Source organism: Struthio camelus, chromosome 9 (genome assembly GCF_040807025.1).
Source record: "Struthio camelus isolate bStrCam1 chromosome 9, bStrCam1.hap1, whole genome shotgun sequence".
Lineage (NCBI taxonomy): Eukaryota > Metazoa > Chordata > Aves > Struthioniformes > Struthionidae > Struthio > Struthio camelus.
Genome location: NC_090950.1, coordinates 17744902 through 17757071, shown reverse-complemented (window position 1 = coordinate 17757071; position 12170 = coordinate 17744902). Strand labels below are relative to the sequence as shown.

Genomic DNA, 12170 nt, shown 5'->3' with positions numbered 1-12170 from the left:
TACCGAGTATCAGTCTATTCGGGGGATGTTGCCAGTATAACAGCCATGACTCTGCCTCAGTCTGTTCTGTAGTAAAACCTGCAGGATGGAGCTGATGGAGAGGAGACCTTACTAAGGTGATGCTTGCAGTGGTTTGTCCTCTAGCAGTCTCTCAGGTCTCCTGGAGCTGGGCTAAAGGAACTAAAGCCAAATCCCAATGCCAGGATTAGAGAAACACTGACTCCTTAGAGTTACAAAATGACTCTGAACATGTGAATCACGGGCAGGGACTAGTTGTTCCCTTCATTACCTTCATCATCCCTTTTCCTCAGAAAAGTGATGGGGAAAGTGAATTACAATTGTACTTTTAACCTGATTAATATGAAAAAGGAAACATGTTAATTTTCATTGGATTTTTTTTTAAAGGTGCGTGTGAAGTTGAATTTGGGCCTGCACATCTCTATTGAGTTCTAGTCATCTCTGGTGGAAATTCACATGGGAAAAGATATTGTTTCGTATGATTTTGGGACTATATCCTCATTACCAGCAGTTCCGTGTCTGGAATCCCTGGAATGCTGATAACACAATGTTGACATGATGAGCATTGAAACATGCACTCACTATAGAAATGCAATTTACAGGAACATCCAAGAGATAATAGACTTAGGGACTAGAATTCTATTTTTATTGAATTGCTATAAATAAAGAGCCTTCCCACCAAAATTAATTGAGATGTCTATAATGCAGAAAGGGCTTTGGAAAGCAGGTTTCATTCCACTGCCTGTTTTTAGATCAAACAGCTACCATTAAGAAAGTGACTGGACTCAGTAATTTAATTGCTATCGATAGCTTTTCCAATAGTGACGTTTATTAAAATCACTTGTAGTGTATGCAGAATAAATTATTTAAAATAAATCTTCATTGAGACTTCAAAAGAACACTGCCTTTAAAAGCCTCTGATTTTTAGTAAGTAATGATGTTTTGCATCTGAACATTTTCATTGTGTTTTTTTCACATTTTTTCAAGATTTCTTCTGCAATAATGCGATGTAGAAAATTATTTTCTTTGCTGAAAGCTAATATTTCATATGCAGATCCCCATGCCACCGGACTTCAAGAGCCAGGTTTAAGGAAAACACTGCAGATTTTAAGATTCGTTTCATGCTGTTTCTATTCTACCATATTGTTTTAAGTATATTTCAGATACAGTTTCCCACTGTTGCTTATTTCAGAAAGCAGACTGCACTTTTGCACATAGAATATGGCTATGCTTTTGTTTAATAGAAAATGAGTAATTCAGGAGTAGGTCTTCCCCTCTGCTGGAAACCTTTACAGCTCCTGGTAGCGCACTGATTTGAGTGCACTGAAGATTTACCTGAAGGTGAGAGAACTTACCAACACTTCTTTAGGAACACTTCTCTTCAAAAGACACGCTTTCTGCCATGAGTATTTCAGTCACATCCTGTTCATATATTTAGACTTTTTTCTGAGAAAAGGGACCAGGAATCAGTACCAAGTCACTGCATCTATTAGTTAGGCTGTTTCATTCTCTTCAGTCAATGAACTGCATTTCAGTGTGTGTTCTGTTTCTCCATGTCTACCACCGCTGAAAGTGACTGGAAAACGTTAAGGAAAAGAAAATTTGGAAGAAAAAGTAAACATTGCTATTCTTGCTGGTCCCAGCCTTTTCCAGCTCGGAACACTGTTGGGAGCTTTTCTCATAGGAATATGAATGTATATCACTGCTCTCATGTGCTCTTTTTGCTAAGGCTAGAAGACTCTGCTAAGGGTAGTATGTATTTGTGTATGTGAGAGAAGGAGACAGCAGGAGCAGGAGAGATGTCTTGTGGGACAAGTGAAGGAGGTAGTTTTTAGATGTTTGAGCAGCAGTGGTCCTGATATTCACAAGGCCTGCCTGCCCAGAGCTATGGAAATTTACATTTTTTTTTTTTTCTGAAAAGGTCTTTGAATAATTAAGGTAGTTAATCTCTTTCCAGGAAACTATATGCTTTAACTTCTAGTCTTCCTCAGCTGGTATGCTTTAATTGTATCACTTATAATGGTTGTGGCATACAGCAGAACAAGAGGCTGAAAAATCTGAAGACTCCAAGAAGCCAATGTTTCAATTTGTAGCATTGCCTCAACACTGTAAAGTTAATAGGTTTTATTTTGATAGATAAGTAGTAGATTTTTTTGACTGATTTCTGCTGTGAATTTAGGAAGCTGGACCCTTGCTTTTTAAAGCTGTAAAACAGGGTGATTATGTACTTATTTTTCTGTCTAGATTGGGTTTTGCTCTTTGTCAACTTAGCAACAACAGCAACAGCTTTGGGGTTTGGACCGTGGAGTTTGGTGGCAGCCACAGCAGGCAGAACAGGCTCGTGGCGCAGGCGTCCCCGTGCAGGCGGCGGAGGTGCGTGTGGCTCTGTTCTGGTGCTGCAGGGAGAAGAAGCAGGAAGACTTGAAACTCCCCCGTGTCCCCAGAGTAAATCCACGCTCAGTAAAACCAGCAGGTCCCCAGACTGACAGAGAAGCCAGGCCGAGCTCTTTCTGCTTTCTGGGACAGAAGGAGGTGCTGCCCAGGTCCTTATGTGCCTGAACGGGGGCTCCTGGTGGATCTGAGGGAAGCAGAGATGGCAGAGCCACGTCATTTTCTCACCGTCCCAGGGAGCGCATGAGAGAGACCCAGCCTTTTTTGGAGGCAGGGATCTCCACGTCAAGGGTGAGCCTTGGGTGCTGGGCTGCTGGGAAGCCAGAGCCGAGCTGGCTGTGCGCACACACGGACGAGGCGGGATCCAGGGACCGCGATCCGCTCTGCAGTCCGCTGGGTTTAGGAACCGTAGTCAGCTCCCTGGGAAGATGACTGGAACGAAGAATAAATGGAGAGATACTTCCTTTTCTTCTCAAGACTTGCTTAAGGGTTTGTAACATAAAATTCATCTGCCTGGAAAATCCTAGACAGCACTGTTGAACCATGGTACTGTTCAATGAGTACGTCTACTCTTAGCCGGTTTGCCCGGCTGCCCCCTTAGCTGGCGCGGCTGCGACCGGTGCAGGGCTGCGACCGTGGGGTGCGGGCGCAGACCGGGCGCCCCGGCGGGCGTGCGGAGGACGCGCAGGGGGCTCGGTTTGCTGCTCACGCGCTGCTCGGTCTGGCCGCAAGGTCACGGGGGCTGCTGGGGGACTGGCGATTGCAGAAAGCAGCCTTTCGTCTTCCCATGTGGACAAAATGACCGTGGCCAAGCTGGAAGTAAAACAGACCTGGGGTTACTGGACTCATTGTTTAGCTGAATATTCAAGTAGACAGGAACGAGCTCTTTTTTAAGTGCGGAATGTGTTTCTGTCCCTTTATTTCCCTCATTCCTTTGCCTTTCTTGTTCACGTTAAAACTGCGGCGCGTTGGTTTAGCTGAGGGAAGAGCCTGGTCTCAGAAAGCGACCCGTCGCTCAGTTGGTGCTGCCTTGCGCCTGATCAGGGCAGGCAGCGCCAAGAGGAGGCGTCTTTCGGAGAGCCGCTAAGAAATATCAGCCTCTAAAGAATACCAGCCTGAAGTAAAAACATTCTGTTTGTGCCGAGCCGGGTGCTTGGGATCGCTTATCTATCCAAACCCGTTGCTGTGCTTTTGGCCGAGGGCCGGTGGGGGTTGTGGGGACCGTGGCCCGCAGAGCTCTCCTGCTTGGTTCCCAACCTTTTGTGTGTCTGTATGTGGCTGTTTCAGCCTTCCCGGCAGCTTTCAGCGGTACAAGCTTCACAGCTAACACAGTTCACTTGTACGAAACCTGGTTTGTTCGGGTTGCCTGGTAGTGACTGCGGTGCTGTGGTTTTTGTTCTTTTTCACTTTGGAACATGGTGACAATTTTCTAAACTTCCTTGCAGAATTCGAGACGGTTTCTCTTTAATCTCGAAAAGATTTTTCTTCTCAAACTTACAGGCTTTAGTTTTTAATAGTGTTTCATTGTGGGCGCTTCGATCACTTAGCTTGGCTTTGCCATTTAAATCTGGCCCTGTGGATGTTCACCCGTCCTGCGAGATCATGGCAACGTTCTTTCCGGGAACTGGAAGCAAAGTGTTATATTTTAAATGTGTTTTCCAAAATGCTGCATGCAGTTAAGTAAAATATTATATAGATCGTGACATTCAAAGTATTTTTTTTTCTTTTTTTACGAATTCAGCACACAACCATGACCGTTGACTGGCTTGGCTCCCATTTCTATCAGTCGTGTCTGCTCCAGATTCCTTTTCGATGTCCGCACAGTGCCATGCTATTGGCATGATTTGTTTTTCAGGTAATACCAGGAGAGAAATTGAAATAAAAAACAGTATTTCTGTAGAAGGAATTCTATTTACATTATTTAGAGTTGGAAACGGTGATGATGGTGGAAAAGTATGCTGGAGGAGCACGCAGAGACTGTGTGATTTATTCTTGAATAAACGTTACTCCTCCTTTGAAGAAATCCATCCCGTCTGAAGCAAAGTGTATGTAAAAATGATGTTCAGTGTACAGCTAAGTTAAAATTTGAAAGCAGCATATTAAATATTGAAATAGAGAAGTCTAAGTTGTAAAATTGCTTTCTATATTTTGGTTCTTTTACTGTGCAATAAAACAAGATGGTTTGGAAACCTGCTGATGACACAAGAATGTTTTAAGTCTTTTGTAGTTCATAAGAACTATCCCATTTAATTTTTTACTGATCATAAAATATCAATTTCTGGAAGAGTCTGTGGTTATGCAAATGCAAACAGCTTGCTTAATCATCTCCGAAAAATGGGTTTGGACTAATGTGTAATTAGTAATTTTAAAAATGTCTTTTCTCAAAACAACAAACAAGATTTCCCGTTGTGGTAAACTTAAATGTATTCACCATATGTATTCACAAAAACACATCTGGACTTTGGAACAAGAGGAGAAACAAAAACTCGTATTTGAGTGGGCCTCTAATTCTTGCTGAACCTAATCATTGTGATTAAAAGTTGATGGATAGTGTGCAGTGGTACGAGTGATAATTATTATTGTCAAAAACTCTCCTCTTCAATGTAAATGTGTTAAGACTTAGAAGTCAGTTTTTACCTCTGTAATTCCCTTCAATTTACTGCAAATTACAGCTATAAGACCCTCTTAATGTTACTTACCATGTTCTTAGAGCTAAACATAAGCACAAAAAGATGAATCTGCTTTTCTGGAGAGATTATTTGGAGGAAACACTATTTTGTAGTTACAGAGAATTTTTACTGTTTCCGAAAAAAATGTACCCAACGGGTGACTAAAAGGTGGTATTTTTAACACAGAACTATTAAGCACCTTCTTTTGCTTACCTACACAGAAACATCAGTTTTTCCTCCTTAGGACATTAAAGAGATGATGATTATTGTACTTGTGGCTGAAGGCCCAATTGTTCCAGGCACTTAGCAGTCATCAACCTAACCCTGCTCGGTTCCTGTGGGATAAAAATGGACAGGGCAGAGGTACTATTATCTCCATCTCATAGGGGAATTAGGCTACTTAATTGCTCAGTAACTTCCTTGAGGTCCCCAGGAAGCTTATGGCAGAGCAAGAATTCAATACCCTATTGTCTCAGGCCTAGAGCAGCACTATCTGCAAACCACTGCGGTCTAAGAATCAGCACTTCCTAATCATGTTATTATAAATAAAAGCAAACACAATTTTATGAAGTAAGATAAAGACTAACCAAGTTCAAGTATTCTTCAGCCTGGTATTGCTAAAAATAGGTGCAAGTTTCCAAGTTACCAAACATGGAATGTTACCTGTGTTATTGCAGAAGTAATCCTTCCTCTCACATCTATCAGTTTAATCAAAATCTAATCAAAGTACCCAGTATGCTATTTAAAAGGTGTGTATGAGCTACAGAACCAAGGACCCTGACTCCTCATTGCCTTATGTCACTGCTTACACCTGTAAGGACTAGGTGTAACATCCTACCAGAATGAAGCAGGAAGCAATTAATACCCAACGTGCACATGTGTAAATGGCTAGAAAATGGGAACTACCATTTGATCACAAATTCCCACCTTTCTCACTTTACAAAATGTGTGTTTTTCCTGAACTGGAGCAAAAAGCTGGTTGCTCTTGTGGTAGGAAAATTTGGGGAAAAAACTGGTCTAGAATGATTGGATTGATTTATTTGAAAGATGATAATATTGAATATTTTATACATTTTGTAATAAAGCTGCTATGCAATAGTATGCTATGTTATTTAGGATAATATGAAAACTAAGGATCATTTTTACCTTTAAAAACATATCATTGGTTTATTGAAGCAACTTAACTCATCAGAGTGATCCTACTGTTGTACCAAGATCATTAATGAGGATTTCTCTTTTGGTATTTCAGTGCACGTGAAGGACCTTTTACTTGATTTAAATAGCATGTCTGGCTGTAGCATAAAAATATGGACTTTGAATATGAGATGAATTTTAGTACCTTGGATCATTAAAATCTTAATGTGTTTATAAAGCTCCTGAACACTTTCCTGACTCCCCTGAATAGCTGTATCACCTTCTAGGATGCTAAAAATTATCTCTACAAAGTGTTGCAAAAACCAACTTCTCAGCATGTTGTATTGGTGTCTGCAAATGTATTTTTCCAGAAACTGTGAATCTGGATCAGCTTCCAGTTTTCAAACCATCCTACAGTTTGGAGTGTTTGCACTGGAGACGGAACTTTGGGTTTAGTCCAACTTGAAATGGATAAAATTCACCACAGAGATCTGTTAGGCATCTAACGTATGTTTTGAAGTCCGTAGATTGTAGGGTTGGAGGAGCACCAGGGCGAACAGGCTGTGGTATGAGCTTCCTCCTTCTATATTTGCCCATGTGGCAGGAGTTCCTGTCTCGTACCTCCTGCGTAGTCTTGTGCAGGGCTACAGCTGGGGAAAAATTCACTCCTCCTGCTGTACTTTTTCTCTCTGCCCCTCCAGTATCCAGCACAGAGGGTCAAGGGTCTCAAGACACATTGTAGCGCTGCCTTAAGAATGGGGTGGGGGGGAACATTGCTGTAGCAGAGGGTGGGAGAAAGAGGCTTATGAGAGAGGCTAGCCTCTGCCTTGGAGCCATCTTTTCCCAGGGTTAATCTATGTCTAGAAGACCTAGCTGTTTCTACTGCTTTTGGTTCTTAATGATTCAGAGAACTGGGATATTTCTTTATATGATTACATATGATTTAAAAACCTAACTTAGATGGCTGCTTGCTTTATTTAAATCTTGGCCAGAACACACTCCCACCCCTATGGGGATCTCGCAGTGTCCTCGGACAGCCTAGCCAGGCGGGGGTGTGCCTTTGACACTCCTGCTTCATAGCTTTCAGATGTTGTCCATTTTCACTGCATGTTTGGGGGGCTGGGTTGTTTATCCAGACATTGTTTTTCAAAAAAGTAAAACTAGTTCCTAGGCAACCTTAATGAATGGTAAGAACATGTTAGTTTGTTCATAATTTAGAAGACCTTGGCTTGTTTACAGTAATGTTTGGTTTATTGCAATGGGCTGGCTTGGTTTATTAACAGTTATCTATGTATATACAAGGATGAGAACAACAAACCAGCAACAAAAGAGGAGTGTACCATAGTTATTAGGCTTTTTTTTCTTTTCTTTTTTTTCAAGTGTTTATATTGGATAGATTTATACTGTTAAGAGTTTTTAACACCAAATAGCAGTATTCAGAATGTTCTGATCTTTAGAAAATATGAATTCTGGAAAGTAAATGATGGTTTCGTAAAGTCTCTCTTGAGTATACATACAAAGGTACATACAGATGTTAAGTATAAATGTATCTGTGTATTTACATACATTCTCCATATGCTTATCTATAAGTACATGAATAAGCATGCTATATGTTATAATTTTCATCCAAAGTACAGAGCTGTCTTTTTGATGAGGCTACTTGTGATAGCAGGAGCTTAGAGTAGTGAGTGTAGGTGAACAGTTCCAGTTATAAATACTAATGTTCTTAATATGCTCCTCTGAAAAATACATAAAAGATCTGCATCATTCCGTGTTGTCCAGCCAGCAATTATTAAATGTTGAAATCATCTAATGGGTGATTTCAACATGTTGAAATCAAATGCTGCAATCAAAATACTAGCACAAAGACACTTATCTAAATCCTTTTAAAAATATACTAGGAGAAATATATGTACTTTCTACTTGTAAGCAGGGAGTGAGGCTGTACTTACAAAGGCATTTTATCACTTATGTCAGTCTTTTGAAGAGGCTGGGGAACAGAATGTGTTTCTCCCATTCCCAGTTTATATTCACTCCAAAGCATGTTTTCTTGACCACTTTGCCAGGACTTGGATACCTGTAGTCTGAAGGAGGTGCTGACACAGCCCGGCTGGAACATTGTCCTGGCACTGAAGGAATGTGGAACAACTGGCGTAAAACATACTTACTACCTCTCTGCTGTGACAGGTAACTCTAAAGCATAACTCCCCTTCAAAGCCTATACAAATTCTAGTGAACTGATACTACTCTAAAAACCTCCATTTGGAAGTGCTAGGTATATGTCATTGTTCATGTTTAAATAAACTATTCATAGACATCAAGATTCTGCATATTTGAAGAAATTGGACAGCATTTCTTTTACAGTACTTGGATTTTTAATGTTGAGCACTTTGAGCACAGGGTTATAACCACAAGTTTTACCTTAACATGTGGGCAACTTCCCTTGTATCTGAGCAACATGAAATCAGTACTGCATTTTGCTTTGTCTTTTTCTGTAGGGCCAAAGCACACCATTCTTTCTCTTACTGATTAGTATTCTGTTTACTAGTTAGCCCATTTATTTCTATCGGCCTGTTCAAGGAAAGCGCTAGTTCTCACTTGGAGCAAAATGGAAGAACCTGGTCCTAGAAGGACTGCCTTTTACTTACCTAGAACTTGCAGCCGTAGTGAACCCCCGAGACACGCATGTGGACAAGTGACCTAGCCAGGAGAAGAGCTTACTGGCAAGTTGTTAGCAGGTCTCATTTTTGTTGCAAACTCTTACACTTCGGAGAATCTAGAATTTGCAAAGTCACAGAATCAGGATAAGGAGCTCTTGTTGCCTCACAGGAGAGGTGTACAATTGGCTTCAAACCCTGAGCACACTTACAAAATCTTGGGCCAAACTGTGCCAGTTCTATACAGTTTGGAGAACGAGGGGTTCGCTATACCAGACTGTCCATGGAGGTATTTTCATAGCTTATAAAAGAAACTTGCCACATGGCTCCTGTCTTCATTACGCTGTGTCTGGGGCAGGGATGAAATAAGAACTGTCAGTGCCGCTTGTAGGTTATTTAAGAAGTCAGAGTCTCACAGAGCTCGGTCTCTGAGCATTAGGATGACATTGCACTTGGGCAGGGAGCCTTGAGGCAAATAGGACTTGCTCTGTGTACTGATCTGTGTACGGATCAGCTCCTTAACCTTCGTTCACAGGCTTCTTGATAGGAGCCCTCCTGCAATAGGCATATTATTTTGTCTGTTATAAAGGATTCCACCCGCTAGCAGTGTTCGCTTCCCTTCTCTTCTCCGGCCTTTTCCTCTCTCCTTCAGTTAACCGTATTTATCTACCTTTTCCTCCTCATGGTTTTGCCACCTCAGCTTATCAATATTAGACCAAGTTTCCTACCCTTTGTTCACTTAGGGAGATCTTCAGGATTTATCTGCCACTATGCCTTGTTTTGGGGTCTCTCCTGCTTTTATGCTCCGAGGAAAGTAAAAGAACAGGGTATTTCTTACAGAGCTAACTTCAAAATAGCATTGAAAATGTAGAAAAGCCTACAACAGTCAGGAAATGAAAGAGAAGAACATCAGCTCACAAGTGGTTATTTTAATGCTTGCCTCCATGCCTTCCCAATAAAACAAAGGCCTTTTTTTATTATTGTTATAAAATCCAAATATCTATAAATTCTAATATCTGCAGCATGAAGGTCTGTGACTCTAACACAGATTTTTCAAGTGTTTACATTTCCTCGTGTATCATTATTCTGAGAGATAGTGGATGTATCCCGAAACATAATAAATGGATGACCAGGTGGAAAATTGGTGCTCAGATACCAGTGTCAGGTGTTTTTGGATTACTCCCAAATGTATTAAATTAGGCAACAAAAACAAAAAAAAAAGCAAGCTTAGGTTGTTCTGGCTGAGTGGCAACCTGCCTTCTTGGAGATATGTTCTCTCTGCTAATCTCAGTGATCACAGAGACTGAAGAAAAGGTGAGCAAAATGAGAGGACTAAAGTCCTATTCAGCATGTCTCTCCCTATTCTTAAGGATATGTGTCAATAACTTGTCAGTAATGGGAAAACTTGTACTAAAAATAAGAGTTCAGCTAGATGCAGTAGGATGTTAAAGGTGTTTAGGACACCTTATTACTCGTGGAGACAGAACAGAGAGAACTGGTTAGGAAGTTTCGCAATAACTCTTTTTTTTCCCCTCTCTCTTCTCTGCCCCTTTTTCCTTCACTTTGCTGAAATCCCATAAATGCTTACTAGGTTCTGTCCCTAGTATCTCTAAGACTCATTTTGAACCTTTCTTGGGAGGTTTTTGTTAAAATGGTTAGGGCCTAAAAATGCAGTGGAACAACACTGAATGCTTTCTGATCTGTAACTTATATTCCTTTTTGACATTCCTGCACTACCGGAAATATCACTCAGAAGAAAGCAATCTGCTTTGAAGGAAACTCTTTAATTCTCTTTAGGTTAAGTGAAAGTGATACCATGAGAGACAATGCTGGGCTTACCTAGTAAAAGTCATAACCTTAAATGATGCTGCAGGCAAAATTGAATTTGGTAGAACAAAATTGGCAGAAACAAATTACAACAGGATTTTGTTTAAAATGTTATTTTATTAAAAAAGCAATAAAGCTGGTCAGGAATAAAATACGAATGAAAAAGAGCTCATCAGAAAAACAAAACTTTGCTAGAAACAGTACCTACTTCAGGAATCATTCATCATCCATTTATAAACCCCAATACTATCACGTTCAATTCTCCTATCATTGAATTAAAATGCAAAGGTTAAATGAACCTGAATTCTCCAAGTTCCCTTTTCTTATGGCATAACTCTGAAAAATGGGTGAACCACTACCTGATTTATTTTCATGCTGTTTTGTGTTGTCTCTGGGATGCTTGTAGTTGCAAACTGGAGCTCCCTGTTTTTTTTGTTGTTGTTTTTAAAATTTCTCTTCTAAATACTGCTTTATGGGGAAAGTGGGAGGTTCCTGTAGTATTTTTTAATGTGCATCTCCTTAACAATTTGATACTGTGCTAGCAAGTACTTGAACTAAAGAGGTTACAGTATGCCAGAATTGCTCTTGACCCTATGGGGTAAGTGTGAGTGAAGAACTCATGTAGCTCAGTTACTACAGACAGAAGGCAATTCACTTGGTAGATTTTGTTTGAACCTTTTCTCAAGCTGCAATACTGTTCACAAATCCAGAGGAGTAAACCAGTTTTGTCCAAGCACAATGAGAGGACGCAGAGATGGCAGCTGGGGAACAAAAATGTTTGAAATGCATACAAGGTTATAGAAAGGGCTGTGGAAGATGAAACCAATAGAGAGTCAACAGCGGGTGTTTGGAGAGCACAGGCTCGCTCTTCCTACCCTGTGACTACTTAAGTGCACAAACAGAAGCTAGAAGTTCGTAAGAGTCACCTGTAAGACTTCTTTGATGTTTGAATCCATTTTTATGACTACTGAAACTCTCACCTAGGGGAGCTGAATGCTCCAATCCTATCATTAGTTAACCGTTAGGGATTGTGCAGTGCAAGGTACTGCATACTCCCTTATGCAGAGGAAAGAGTCCCAGCTGGTGGAATTGCTGAGTGTAACAGTTTTCTTTTAAAAATGAGTCTTTAAGTGCAAAGTGTGGTGTGAACACTTAAAAGGTAGCAGAGAGAATTAGTTCATATTCTTTTATGAAAGAAGGGATGGAAATGGTAGATACCCCAAGGAAGTAGCTGATGTAACTGTGGAAAAGCGGGAGAGAGAGCTACATTGTGACAAATTAACCATGGTGAATCCAATTGGCTTGCTCTAGAAGAAAATAAATGGAAAGGGAAATGAGACAGGAACTAGGTGAGGGTCTATTCTAATCACAAAGATAAGAGGAAGTAGAAACTGGTCCTAACTAGGATTAGGTAAAGAGAATAATTGTTGGCAGCTGCAGAAAGGAGGAAGGACCTCTTCAGCATCAGGCTCAC

At 40.7% G+C, this 12170-nt stretch overlaps 1 long non-coding RNA gene across 1 annotated transcript in view; it reads left to right on the top strand.

The window, feature by feature from the left end:
- LOC138068196 (uncharacterized) overlaps positions 1-4474 on the top strand; it is a 45258-nt gene extending 40784 nt beyond the window's left edge. The window contains exon 4 of the long non-coding RNA XR_011142890.1: positions 4151-4474. This is a non-coding gene — a long non-coding RNA (uncharacterized lncRNA). The remainder of the gene's footprint in view (positions 1-4150) is intronic.
- Positions 4475-12170: the final 7696 nt, after the last annotated feature.